General features: G+C 37.5%; 1 long non-coding RNA gene across 2 annotated transcripts in view; it reads right to left on the reverse strand.

The window, feature by feature from the left end:
• Positions 1 to 373: 373 nt before the first annotated feature.
• Positions 374 to 12,775, reverse strand: part of LOC109297466 — a 108,100-nt gene continuing 95,698 nt past the window's right edge. Inside the window, exons 4-5 of one of the 2 annotated variants that reach the window (XR_002097322.1) lie at positions 4,059 to 4,176; positions 374 to 1,744 (exon numbers count right to left, since the gene is read on the reverse strand). This is a non-coding gene — a long non-coding RNA (uncharacterized LOC109297466). Of the gene's footprint in view, positions 1,787 to 4,058; positions 4,177 to 12,775 lie in introns of both variants that reach the window. The other variant, XR_002097321.1, reaches the window with a different exon arrangement.

The following is a 12,775-nucleotide window of genomic DNA, read 5'->3' on the forward strand; positions in this document are numbered from 1 at the left end:
ACCACCCCCAGCCCTTTCTGGGTGGGATCCAGAACAGAAGTAGAGCTCCTAAATACACCTCTGCTCACCAGCCCTCTAGTAGCAAGTCAGAGCTGCTTAGGCAAGAAATGATATTAACCCTTAATATGCAACTTCTCACAGCACATTCAAACTGTAACACCATGTAACATTGCATAGATTGAGTCTGCTCTGCTCTCATTTGCCTGCTAAAATAATACATTAAAATACAAGCATGTACACATGCACCACATTTTGAGGCCAAATTAAAAACATAGACAGACTACTCATGCATCAGAGATCTGAAACATGCTGTAATTATACACTGTAAACTTAAAATGACAGTACCACCTTAAATAAATTTCACATATAATTTAGTTGGAAGTTATGCATTTAAAACTGAATGTACTGGAACCTGTTAATATTTCAAAAGTGATTACAGTGAAAGTGTAAGACCATCTGGAAAAAAGACAAAAGTTACATCAAGCTTGAATTATATTCTTTAAAGTTGAAATCTGGATAGCGAGTCCACAATTCTCATTAGCTTTCATTGATTTGATAAAGATTCTTTAGCTCATCAACAAAGGAGGTCCATACAGAATGTGGCTCATTGCATTGCCTCCATGAAGCCCAAGGCCCCCCGTGTACATAGCCACTAATGGCCTAGAGCCCAATCTTAAACTCACAGCATGTCTGCACTGTGTCATATTCCATCAGGAGCCAGTGTGCAAATAACATATTTCCATTTTTAAAGTCTCAAAAATGTCACAAAAAGCTTTTGGCATTTACGTGACTCAGACAATCACACTTACACCCTCTAATTCTCTCTGCAGCTAATTTCTTATGTTCAATATATATCCACAGCAGGAAATCAGGAATAACTATTAAAGGAAAAAAAGCTAAAGTTCTGCAGCATTGCCATTAGCATAAGCCAAATACAAAAAGAGAGTATTTAAAATGACACTACCGACAGTTATTCCTTATATAACAAACATCATGAAAGTTAAAATGGAGTGCACTTAAAAAAAAAACAGTCTTTATATATTCAGCACCTGATTTGGAGAAAGTCAGGCGTGCTGTTGGATACACAGTGCAACGGCTTATTTATTCATTATTTATGATTAATTATTAATCTCTCTCACATGGAAAAATCCTAGCAAAAGTTAAGACAGGAAATAAGCAGGGGAAAGGCTTCAAACTAAGAACATGAATACTCTTGGGAACATTTTTTTCCAGTTGTATCTATCTAAACTGTCACATTTAGAAAAGGAGTGATAGAGATTTTTTCCTTTCAGAATAACATTCAGGAAACAAATAATATGATATATGTGCGATAACAAGACAGACAGATGACAAGGCAAACTGTCTATGTACTACTGCACACCTAATGTTTTGAAAACTGGGCACAAGTATTTCCTTACCATCAGCTCAGAAAGAGATCCTAATGCATGAAAACTGTCCTGGAGTCAAGAAGGAGAATAAGGGAGAAGGAGTTGTCATGATTTCTACCTATGTGGAAGGAAGCAGCTTTTGTGCATCAGCGTTTGTGTAGCAGTACCACAGTAGTATTGCCAGCTTCCCCATACAATGAGCCTTAACTTGATCTGGAAGGCTCACTACTGGAGTTTGACGCAAGCATTATACAGTTTCCATTTTCATTCAGTCCTAGGCTTCTTCACTTATATATCCAGCATAGGTGCTAATTAGGTACCTGTTGTGGTGGTGTTTTCTTATGAGCATCTGACCACTGGAAGCAGAATGAGTTGGCAAAATCATTTCCACTTTTGACCTAATGGATTTGAAAGACTCAAGATTGACAAAGGAAAACTGCTAGGTCATTAACCCACCACACCATTTACTGCAGATTACAAGTACTCTACCATAAATCATAATTGGTCATACCAGGTGCAGGTTCATTTTTATGAGCCCACCTATTGTGAAAATATGGCTCATATAGTGTCAACGATTTATGTGAAAGAATAATGTTTGATTTTTCTGCTGTGATAGCCCAAAATGTTTCTGCTGTCACATATTTCTCAGAGAAAAATAGTGTAAGGTTTATAAATTATGAGCCTGTTAAAGTAGTGTTCTGGATGTTTATGTGAGGAATTAATGAGGTTGTTTTCCATTTAAGGGAGAAGTGGGACTGTGAAAGTTTTTAGAGGTTAGAGTTCAGGTTAGATGTCTTTTCAGCCAGAGAAATGGCTAATCTGTGAAAAGGGCACTTATGAATAAGAACTCCACCTAAATTTACATGTTAGGTATGCAAGAAAAACAAGACAACATTCAGTCTATGTGCATAACTTAGCTATAGTAAATTTGAATGATATGTGGGGGTCAACAGAAATAGCAGAAAAACAAGTTGAAATTAACTAGTAACTATACACCTCATTTATTTTTCAAATATCTTTAAATAGCATAATTTTAGTAGCCATATCTAGCAAGGTGAATATTTCTAAATATAAATTGGAAAAGTGTTGAGTAGCTAACTACCTCTGAGAGCGCCTACCATCACCACCAGAAAGAAATTAGGGAGACACCGTTAGGTATCTGATAGAAATTTCCAATTATCAAAAAAAAATTGAGCCAAAAAGTATTGGATTTAGCCTCTCAATCCTTGATTTGTTGGCTAAAAAATGGTGGCAATTCTTCAGCTAATTTCATTTATTGCTGGAAATGCTACTGTTTAATTCGAAATCCTTCCTGAAGGGGACCACAAGAGAAAAAATTGTTCCAAATGTGATACATTAGAGAGATGACATTTGGAACAGGAATTAGAATGCTGCAAAGGTATTTTATGTTCTTACATATCACAGTCCCTTTCCCATACATCCCCCGGAAATTTAACTCTTCTTGTTTTCATCAGAAAGAGGTAAGGAGGAGTAGAAGGTAAGCAAGAGAAAGGAATAGGTAGATTATAAACCCCCTGATTAATACACATTATTATTAATTGTAGAGCACAGGCACAGATAAGGCATACATAAGTTATGAAACACTGAGTCTGTGTAATGTAGTCAATGCCAATACTGCTTCTCTCTCTCTCTCTCTCCCCCTCTCTCTCTCTGTGACAGCTAATTCAATAAACTCAATTGCTACAGTCATGTTGGACTTCATTTTAAATGTATCCAAATTTTACATCTTTAACTTTCATTTTACACTTTGAAAAGTCAACTCCTATACAAAAGGCTGCATGATGACACACAGGAAATGCACTGCAACCTTGTTATACTTTGTGTGCTCTTTGCAGAGTGGCTCAACTCAGCTTCTATAGCTGTGGGCTATAGACCCAGCATCTACAAGCAGAGACAGAAATCTGTCTGGACATCTAGGAAGAGAATTTCTGACAACATTTTTCCTTTACTTGCCATTCTTTCTTTGTCATAGGTGTCTCATGGAAAGTAACAATGGCCATACTAAAATTTGTAAAGAAAAAATTTAAAGATTGAAACCCAGATTGAATATAGAAGAGAAGAAACCAGAAGCTTTATTGTAATAGTGGAATTAACAGTACCAGGTTACTCTTATTAAAAAAAGTTATACCTGGACAGTTACCAGATAATTTTGCATCCAACTAGCAGCAGATAAAATTTTTAAGAGTTTCCAATGACTTAGGAGCCAAGGTCCCATTTTCAATCATGATTTAGACGCTTAGGAGCCTAGGACTCCTATAGACATGCATGGAGCCTGCTCCAATGCACTGGAAATCCAGCACATCAGAGCAGTCTCGATTAATCGAGTCTGTTGGAGCATGGAAACTGACATGCTCCAGCAGCTTTTCACATCATGTGTATTGGCGTGCCCACGCTGAAAAAATGGCAGTAGGGTGGTTTGAAATAAAACACTTTCAATGAGTTTTAGTTCAAAGTGCCCCACCACCATTTTTTCAACATAAGGATGCACGGTGATGCTGATACACAGCTCACTAATTAAAGCACCCAGCCCCATGTCCCAGAGCACATGTAAAAATGCCCCAAAGTCCTATTAAAAGTCATTCCTAAGTGCTTTTGAAAACTGGGATAACAGGTAACATGAAAATGTATCCACCTTGTAACATTACTTACCTAGTGCTACAACGTCCAGATTAGCTATGAGCCCAAAACATGACCTGAGAGTTGAAATCATGACTTTCTGGTCCAAAATCTGTGACCTAGGGGCATACATTCTTATATGCTTAGGAGCCTGAAAATGAACAAAACAGAAGCATGTTATAACCAAAAAAGTGAAAAGGAGAAACGTTATGCAAAGAATGTGATTCAGTTAGGTTTGTATGATTTGTGGCATGTCAGAGTAGATATTAATAAAAATAGGCAAGGTCAAAAACAGAACAAAAACAGATATTAATATAAATTAAGGAAAAATTGTTAGGATACCAAGCAGGGTTTACAAGCCACTACAAAAAAAAATAGAAAATGTATATCTATGTAAGAATCCATGTAAGATATCAGGAAAATGTGGTAGGAGGGAGATATGTGCAAGGGAGAGTTTACCTGACCTAAGAAAATCATGACTTAAGCAACTTAAGCAGTGGATCAATTCTTACTTTTTTTTCCTTTACTGAATGACATCTATTATAGATACTTTTAGAAGTAAATTTAGAACCAACCCTGGGATAGAAGAAATGCACAAAGCTTAAGCTAGTTGTGATAAGTATTAATTCAATGAATTACCACTTGTGTGCAAGTGAATTTTCTTCCAGTGAGAGAACAAAAGCTTAACTAAGCCTAAGTCAAAGCCTCAAAAATGAAATACTTTGCTGCCAATAGCAAATTCTGGGAACAGTTTTGTTCATATGGAATGGGAATAAGTATTTACTTATAGTAACCTATAACTCAAGACAGTGTTCTGAAATAGCACCACTCCAGGACATGAAACTCTAAACTAATCAATCACACAAAATTATTTCTAGCCAGGCCTCATGGAGACTTAAGGAGAGAAAAATAAGAAATGGGCCTGGGATTTATAAAGTTCCACAGATATTCATAAAAGTAAGAACTCAAAGGGTGAATGTGTGGTTAAAATAAAATTTTTTATAAATAAATCTTTTATATCTGAGGTCCTGATCCTGCATTTAGGCTCTTAAATTTACTTATGTGAATAGGCCATTTTAAAAAAAAGCTATCATCAACAGCAATAAATAGATCAACAGCCAAAAGGATACTAGGGGCAATCTACCATGGAATGAGGGCCAATCAAGAAGTGAGGTAATACCAGCTAGTTGGGATTATGATATCTAACAGTTGCACCACTTGGCATTTCTTAAATATATTTAAAACTTTATGGCCAGGTACAGACATTACACTTTTACCAATTTAAATCATCAGAAACCAGTCTATACCAGTTACAGAACAGAAGTTTGACAAACAAAGCCAATCTATACCCAGTAACAGAGCAGACGTTCGGCACACATAGACTGGTTTAAAAATGGCAGAATCCAGCCTAAGATTTGCACCCCACCACTACCAAAAGGCAAACGTGTGTCCTGTTTGCTACTGATCTAAACTATACCACTAAGAATACCGTGCAACTTAAATCGATTCTGCCTTGGGCTTTCTGAATGTCTGTACCTAGGCCACAAGTTCAATGCCGAGTTGCTTAGATGGTTTCAGCTCAACCGTTTATTTCAGTAAATTCAGACCCTGATCATCACTATCAAGAGACCTGGTCCGTTGGTTGTCTCAGGGTACCAGCAACAAGGTCAGGGCAGGAGAAACAACAAAACATGACAAAAAAATCCACTAAACCAGTTACCTCTCTTTCTTTTTTTAGAGGGAGGAAGATTTTCTGACAAATTCACTACTGATTATTCCACATTTTAAAACACTTTACTTATCAAAATAAAAACAATTTATTATGTTTCTAACATTATTTCATGTGGAAAAAAGTGATAATTAGCTATACCAAATTATCACCTGTCTCAAGGTACCAATTTCAGTCGTTGTTGTTCACTTGTCTCAGTTGATCTTTCTTTCCTCCATTCTGAGAGTGACAGTTCTTTAATTAACCTCAACTTTATATTCTATGTAAAAGAACTGAAAATGGACAAATGTGTTACTAGCTGCAAAATTTGACCACAATGTCATTCAAAAAAAGAGAAATGTATAACTTGCATGTCCCAAAGGCTTCAAGAAATATGCCACTCCTCAGTTCTCAAGACTAAGCAGCTATAACTTACAGCTGAATACAAGACACTCACAGGCTTTCACACATGATCTTTGGCACAACATCCTAAAATACTGCTTTTGTCTATTTTTACTGTCAACTTGCCAAAGACTAAAATTCTTCTTAGAGCACAAAATTTAAAGGGTGACCATTTTTATTTATTTATTTATTTATTTTTGCTGTAGGTTTGACAGGTTTGTAGCCTCCGACAATGGCTGTAATTTATTACAACTTCTACAAAGGGCTACATTTTAACATCAAGTGCTGTAAGTCAGCTCCAGACACGCAAGACTGCCATCTCTAATTCATTTGGGAAGGGGTGAGATTTTTTTTTTCTTTTATTGTCTTAGCATGAAGATTCACATTCCCTTCAAAGGAAATAATTCAAAACAGATTTTCAAAATCTGTTTAGAAATTAAGAACAAAAACTAAATTTTTGTTCACAAGCATTCCCTCAGAGGTAGGGGCTTGACTGAAATGGCATTTCTTCAACACTTTCAGAGCACTTCTTTCTTATCATGGCAACACCAGAAAAATGAAGAATGTTGCAAATGTTGAACTGTAATCATCATAGTAAAAGAAATCTAGACCAGTGAGTTAAGAAGGAAAGGATATTAAATCAAACAAAACAAAATTAATTGGAAATTAATTATGAGGCAGGGGAGCCAGCTGACAAACCATCACTCTGGGTCCTGGGCCAAGTACCTCAGCAGCTATACCTTCGGTAAGCTCTCAGCTGCCAAGCTCTGCCCCAGTTTAGAAACAGCAAGCTTCCTGATTAGCTGCTAGGAGTGCCACCTATCCATTAGTACCAGCTGGGGCTATGGGTTTCTAGGCCAATCAAGAGTTCGGATGCAGTCTGCTTTGACAAGCCTCCTGGCTTGAGCTCTGGTTTTCCTGGTTCCTGACCCTGGTTTTTGGCTTTTTATTGGACTTTGACTTTGGATTTCCCCTACAGATCTGTGTTTTGGTTCTTGACCCCTGGCTTAGTTAATGTTTGGACTTCAACCTGTGGGTTCTACCCCTGCCTTCCTCCCTCCTCCTCACCTCCCACTCCCAGCTTCCAACCTTCTGGATTCTGACCCTGGTTTGTATTAAAGATTCTCTTCTCTACCTCTGGATCTGGTAGTTAGCTCTCCGACCCTCATCTGTCCTTCTGAGAGCCAGTTCTTACACCAAACTGCCCAAGACCTGGTCACCTAAGAGTTGTTCATGGTAAAAGAATGCTGTCTAAGAAACATAGCCGTAATGAGCACATAAAAAAATTCCATGACACTTGTCAACAGCCAACATGCTTAACCTACAGCCTTTGTGGTTTAAATGAAAGAGAGCTGCTGGTAATATCTTCTTAGTGAATGGAATTTGGCTCCAGAACACATTTTCCTTCTTATACTCCTACAGTCCAGAGCACAACTAAGATATCCTGCAGAGTTAACTTTTTTCCCAGAGTTTTTCTGGAAAGTGGTGGCCTTAAGGAGGTTTTTATGATATATCCTTGAGCAAAGTCTTGGATTCTGGACCTTTCCAAAGTTCCTTTATTCACCTATTCCTGCTCCAAGGACCTCAGTTAAGCCTCTGCTATTACTGAGCTGTGGGCAGTCTGTAGGCTTAGACCCAAGGTCTGGAACCCGAGGCCAAATCTAAGAATTAAGACAGGGTCATAGCCAAGGTCTTGAACCAGTGATCAAGCTGGAGCCTAGATACAGAGGACCTGATCAGGAATAGGCCACAGTCAAGAAGTCAGGGTGGTGGTCAGGAACAAGCCAAGGTCAATGAGACAGAATGAAGATGACATGAGACAAACTAAGGTCAGAAGCCACAGATCATGCCAAGGTCAGCACTTCAGAGTTATGGTCAGGAGGAAGCCAAACAAAACATGGATACTAGAAGTGCAAAACATAAACCAGTTGAAGTAAGATGCTGTGATCAGGGCAGTCTGGAAGTTTAGCAGGAAGATGGTTGTCAGGACAGCTTGACACTGCCTGCTCTGCTTTTTTTAAGGCTGTCTGGGGGCAGGGTTAACTTCCTGTTAGCCAAGCAGCCAGCAACTGGCTGCCAAAAGGATGACTAATCCACATCAGGAGCAATGACTTATCATATGCCATTATTACTTCAATGTTTTACAAGTCACTAACTCTCACATATCCAATAAAATGAATAACCTCAACAGAACTTCCAAACGGAATCTCTATGTTCAGCACAAAAACATGAGTCTTAAAGAAGCAACTGTATGCATCTTAGTAGGCTTTTATTATCTCTACGGATCATCTGGTAGAGGGATACAAAACATATATGCAAGGTGTGATAATAACATCTCTTTTCTGCTTTTTCCCTGAAATTTCTGATGCTGGTAAGAACGTTCATGGAAATAACTCATTTTAAAAGTAAATGCTGAGATATTTTTTTCTTCACGGTAAGGGTAGCCAAAATTTGGAATGGGCTTCCAAGGGAAGTGGTGCTTCCCCCCACCTTGGGGGTCTTTAAGAAAAGGCTGGCTAGGCATCTGACTGGGGTCATCTGACCCCAGCACTCTTTCCTGCCTAGGCAGAGGGTCAGACTCAATGATCTGTTGAGGTCCCTTCTGACCCTAATATCGATGAATCTATAATTATTCTGAACTTTGAATTTTTTGGTATGAATACTTGTATTATAACATGTGCGACCAAAAGCTTGCAGAAAAAGATCATTTTTTTTGTGATTTCTTAGTTGGTCTAATAAAAGGTATCATCTCTGAACCAAGAGTTCTAGAGTTTTGCATACCACAAACTTGAACATTTATTGACAGTTCTCTGTCCAAATTCAAACATGATTTGATATGACCTTTATGTGGGATAGTTAGACTATAAGGCATCACAACTATTTCTCCTCCATTGGATGGATTCTAAAATAAGCACCTGCTTGATGATTTTGAGCTTTTTTGGTACTCTGGTAAGCCAAGCAAAATCGAAACAAAGAACACTGCCCTAAGTATTATTTGTCAATATTATTTTTCATATAACTTCAAATGAATAAGTCTGACAAAAATAATTGGCTTCATGTGAAATTTTTACTTTAAAAAGGCTCAACTCATCAAAAACAATCATTATTATTTGTCATCGCTGTATAACACTCTCATTTTGTGATATTATTTCCACACTAAATGAGTTCACAGACATAGTGGAGGCTGAACAAAATCATACATCTGAGCCTTTTCAGAACTGTCCATCCCTAAATATATGTAGTTGCATTATTCATTTAATTACCAATTCCTTTTTCCCTAGATCTTTTGAAGTTGTCAAACCCTACACATGTACATCAGACTGTACACAAAACTATGACCTCTTTTTTCTCAACACGGGTATTAATACATATGCACATGCACACAGACATGCACACACACACAAAGCTGTATTATAAGCCATTGAGAAAGTTCACTTATCTTGTATTTTATAGACACCACAAGTTCCCACTGTGAATTGGGTGAACCAACACTTAACTAAGGTGTCTAACAGACAGAAATAATGATTCATGTCTGTTCTAGTTTCATCTGCACAGACCCTCTGGCATCAGGGTTAAAGTAATTAACAATAAATGTGCAAAAACATTATGCCCTTATCAAAAGGGTCTTGTTTCATTCATAACTTAGGTGGGAACAATTTTTTATTTCAGCTTCCCTGGAAGCTCAACAAATGCGTCTCACTCCTAAATTTGTTCATCATAGTTTATATATGCCATTACTACCACCCCAGCTGTAATTATTGCCCAAGCTTTTATAAATGACTCATATACCAGGAACATAAAGCATATGCATTCATTTATACTGTTTTACAAAGAACTACTTTGTTGCTTGTTGACATTAAGCACTTGTGACACCCTGTTAGAAAATGAAATTTACCCTACAAAGCTAACAGAGGAGACTGAATCAAAGTAGTCATCAACAATGGAAAAAAAATCAAACCAATTTAGGACAGTCCCTCCTATGGTGCTAAGTTGAACACATCAAGAATAGGAAACTGTTTAAGGTTTGTGGACCAGATCCTTAGTTACATGGAAGGAGCACAGCATAATTCAGGCAGAAGGGGTGTTATGGAAGTCGCATACATCTCACTATTGTTTTCTGTCTATGAATCATCCGTCAGGTTTAAGCAAGACTTCGCAAAAACAAAGCCAGGCCTGATTTTCTGACAGCAGGGAAAAGACATGGTTCAGGATTCTTTATGCCAGGCCCAAATAATATGTACGTACCCCAGTACTTGAGTAATCCTGCTCTAAGTGATCTGTCAGGTCTATGTGTACCAAAGCAGCATTGAGATCCCAAGACTGAGTGGGTAAAGTAGCTATATAACCTTACACTCCCTTTCTAACAACTCTAATTCTTGGGAGTTGAATTGCTCCCCAGGATAAAGTACATCGTTCCTGAGCACCCTGAAGATGGTCTAAATTGTGGTCTCAAGAATGACCAAAAATATGAAAATCTAAAACCAGACTGTTTAACTGATGTTCATAAAGTGAAGGGCCCCCCACACAAGCACTTGAACCTGCATTTTCTTTAAAGCATATTAAAATGCTCGTAACCTTTTCTCCATCTTTCCATTTATCTCCTCTTTGTACATTAATGAAAACATAGATATATAAATGTCTGTATGGTCAGGGTAGTGTGAAGATAACCACTGCTTGATGATCACAAGTTTTAAAAGGACTGCAGAAAAACTGACAAAAGGTTGCAGCTTGCAAGGAACTTTTGGAACAGTGTTAAACTGTTGGCAGGGAACAGTAATGTCCCTAGAAAAGTGAAGCTAATGACATACAAGAATTATTACATTCTGATTACAATGAATGGTTCAGAGACGTGGGTACTAACAAAGAGGGGTTTCAGCTAGTTGCAAGCTGCAGAAGTGAGTTTTCTAAGGGCAACTGTTAGGAAGTCAAGAAGAGATTGAGTGAGGAATGATTGCCTAAGAGGCATGCTAAATCAGGAGAGCTGGAAAACATATGTAGAAGACAGAGGCTGATGTTGTTTGTGCACGTAAAAAGAATGCATAAATACTAGATACTGCAGGGAATGCTGGGTATTTGGAAGATGAGGTGTATTATTGTAAAAGGTGGCTCCTGACACAAAATCATAGCAGATGGTGGAAAGATAGGAAATAATTAATGGAATTTGCATACTGTCAGACCCAGTGAGATGTTAGAACTAGGAAACTGGTGAGGATGATGATGATGATATTCAGGGATACCAAAACTTCTCTTGACTGGCATCAGTAAAAGTTGTGGCCACTCATTATACCTCAAAATTACTTTGCATCCTGTTTCCTGTTTTAATTCCATGTTTGGGGGAGCTTTGCTGTTCATCTATTTATTCCTGAAAAGCTCTTTAAAAAGTGTTATACCTCCAAACTTTGACTGGCACCTTAAACATTAAAACATACAGTGGCACTAGAGTTAATGGAAGGAGTCCCATCTATTTTCTGCTGGCATTCAGTCAGGCCTCAGGCATATATCTCAGCCTTATTTATGATCAGCATTGGGAAAAAATGAGGCATTATTAAAATTTTTGAACAATAAACCTAGCATTTTAATTGGAAAAGTTGCTTTCATAAACTGGAAGGAATGCAGCAGACATTTTCGTAAAGGATATAAACACATATTAGGATTCTGACAACATGACAAGCCATACTACCTTTGCTTTCATGTTTACTTTGATGTCATATAAAGAGCACTGGCTGTATTTATTTAACTTTATGCATTAGCTTAGACGCCTGTAAAATTTCCTCTCTACATAGTAGTGGCCTGTACTACAAAGCTTTGAATATTATACATACAAGCCTACCTTGGCAGCGCATCAGGCAGTAGGAAAAAAGCTATAGACTACTGCTGCAGTGTTACATCAATACAGAGACAATAAAAAGTTATAATGTCATATGAATAAAAATACAGATTTTTTTCAGAAACCACTCAGATTACAATATACTCATGAACTGAAATAATTGTATTTCTGATTTTCTGAGTGGACTCTGATGTCAAAATCCCAACAGTCATGTATGCTATTCTATAAATGTCTTAAAACATGGTATAATGAATTTTTTGGCTACATCATAAAACCATAACACACTTCAGTATATTTGGACATCTCTATTCAAGAAAACACCACAAACAGAATAGCAAAGATGTTTCAAAGCACTCTCAAGGTGCAGGGGTAACTGCAGGAGCCTGGCTAATGCCTACGTTGCACTACATGTAAAATAAACTAGTCCTATTATTCCTTCTCTTTCACAAGGATTAAGATCACTTACAAATGCAAAAGACAGGAAAATTTTAAATTTAAAAGTGTTAGGTCACCACTACTGAGATGGAAAATTAAAACATACAGCAGTACTTTCAAAGCTAGAAAAATGTAAAATATGCTCGTCAAACCACAAAATATTGTCAAGCAACACCACATGAAAGACAAGGGTATGTTCAGCTTTCTTCTGATCCACAAAATACAGAAAGTAGCACAGAAAAGCTGTGAAATCCAGTGAGATTAGATTAAATGATTATATGCTGAACACCTGACCTCATCATACAATCAGTACTGAGTTAGAGTATCATTCTCTACTGTGTGTAACTAAACTTTGACTAATTGATTCCCCCCCCCCCC

The sequence above is a fragment of the Gavialis gangeticus genome, unplaced genomic scaffold, assembly GCF_001723915.1.
Source record: "Gavialis gangeticus isolate Ggan-Ray unplaced genomic scaffold, GavGan_comp1, whole genome shotgun sequence".
Taxonomy (NCBI): Eukaryota; Metazoa; Chordata; order Crocodylia; family Gavialidae; genus Gavialis; species Gavialis gangeticus.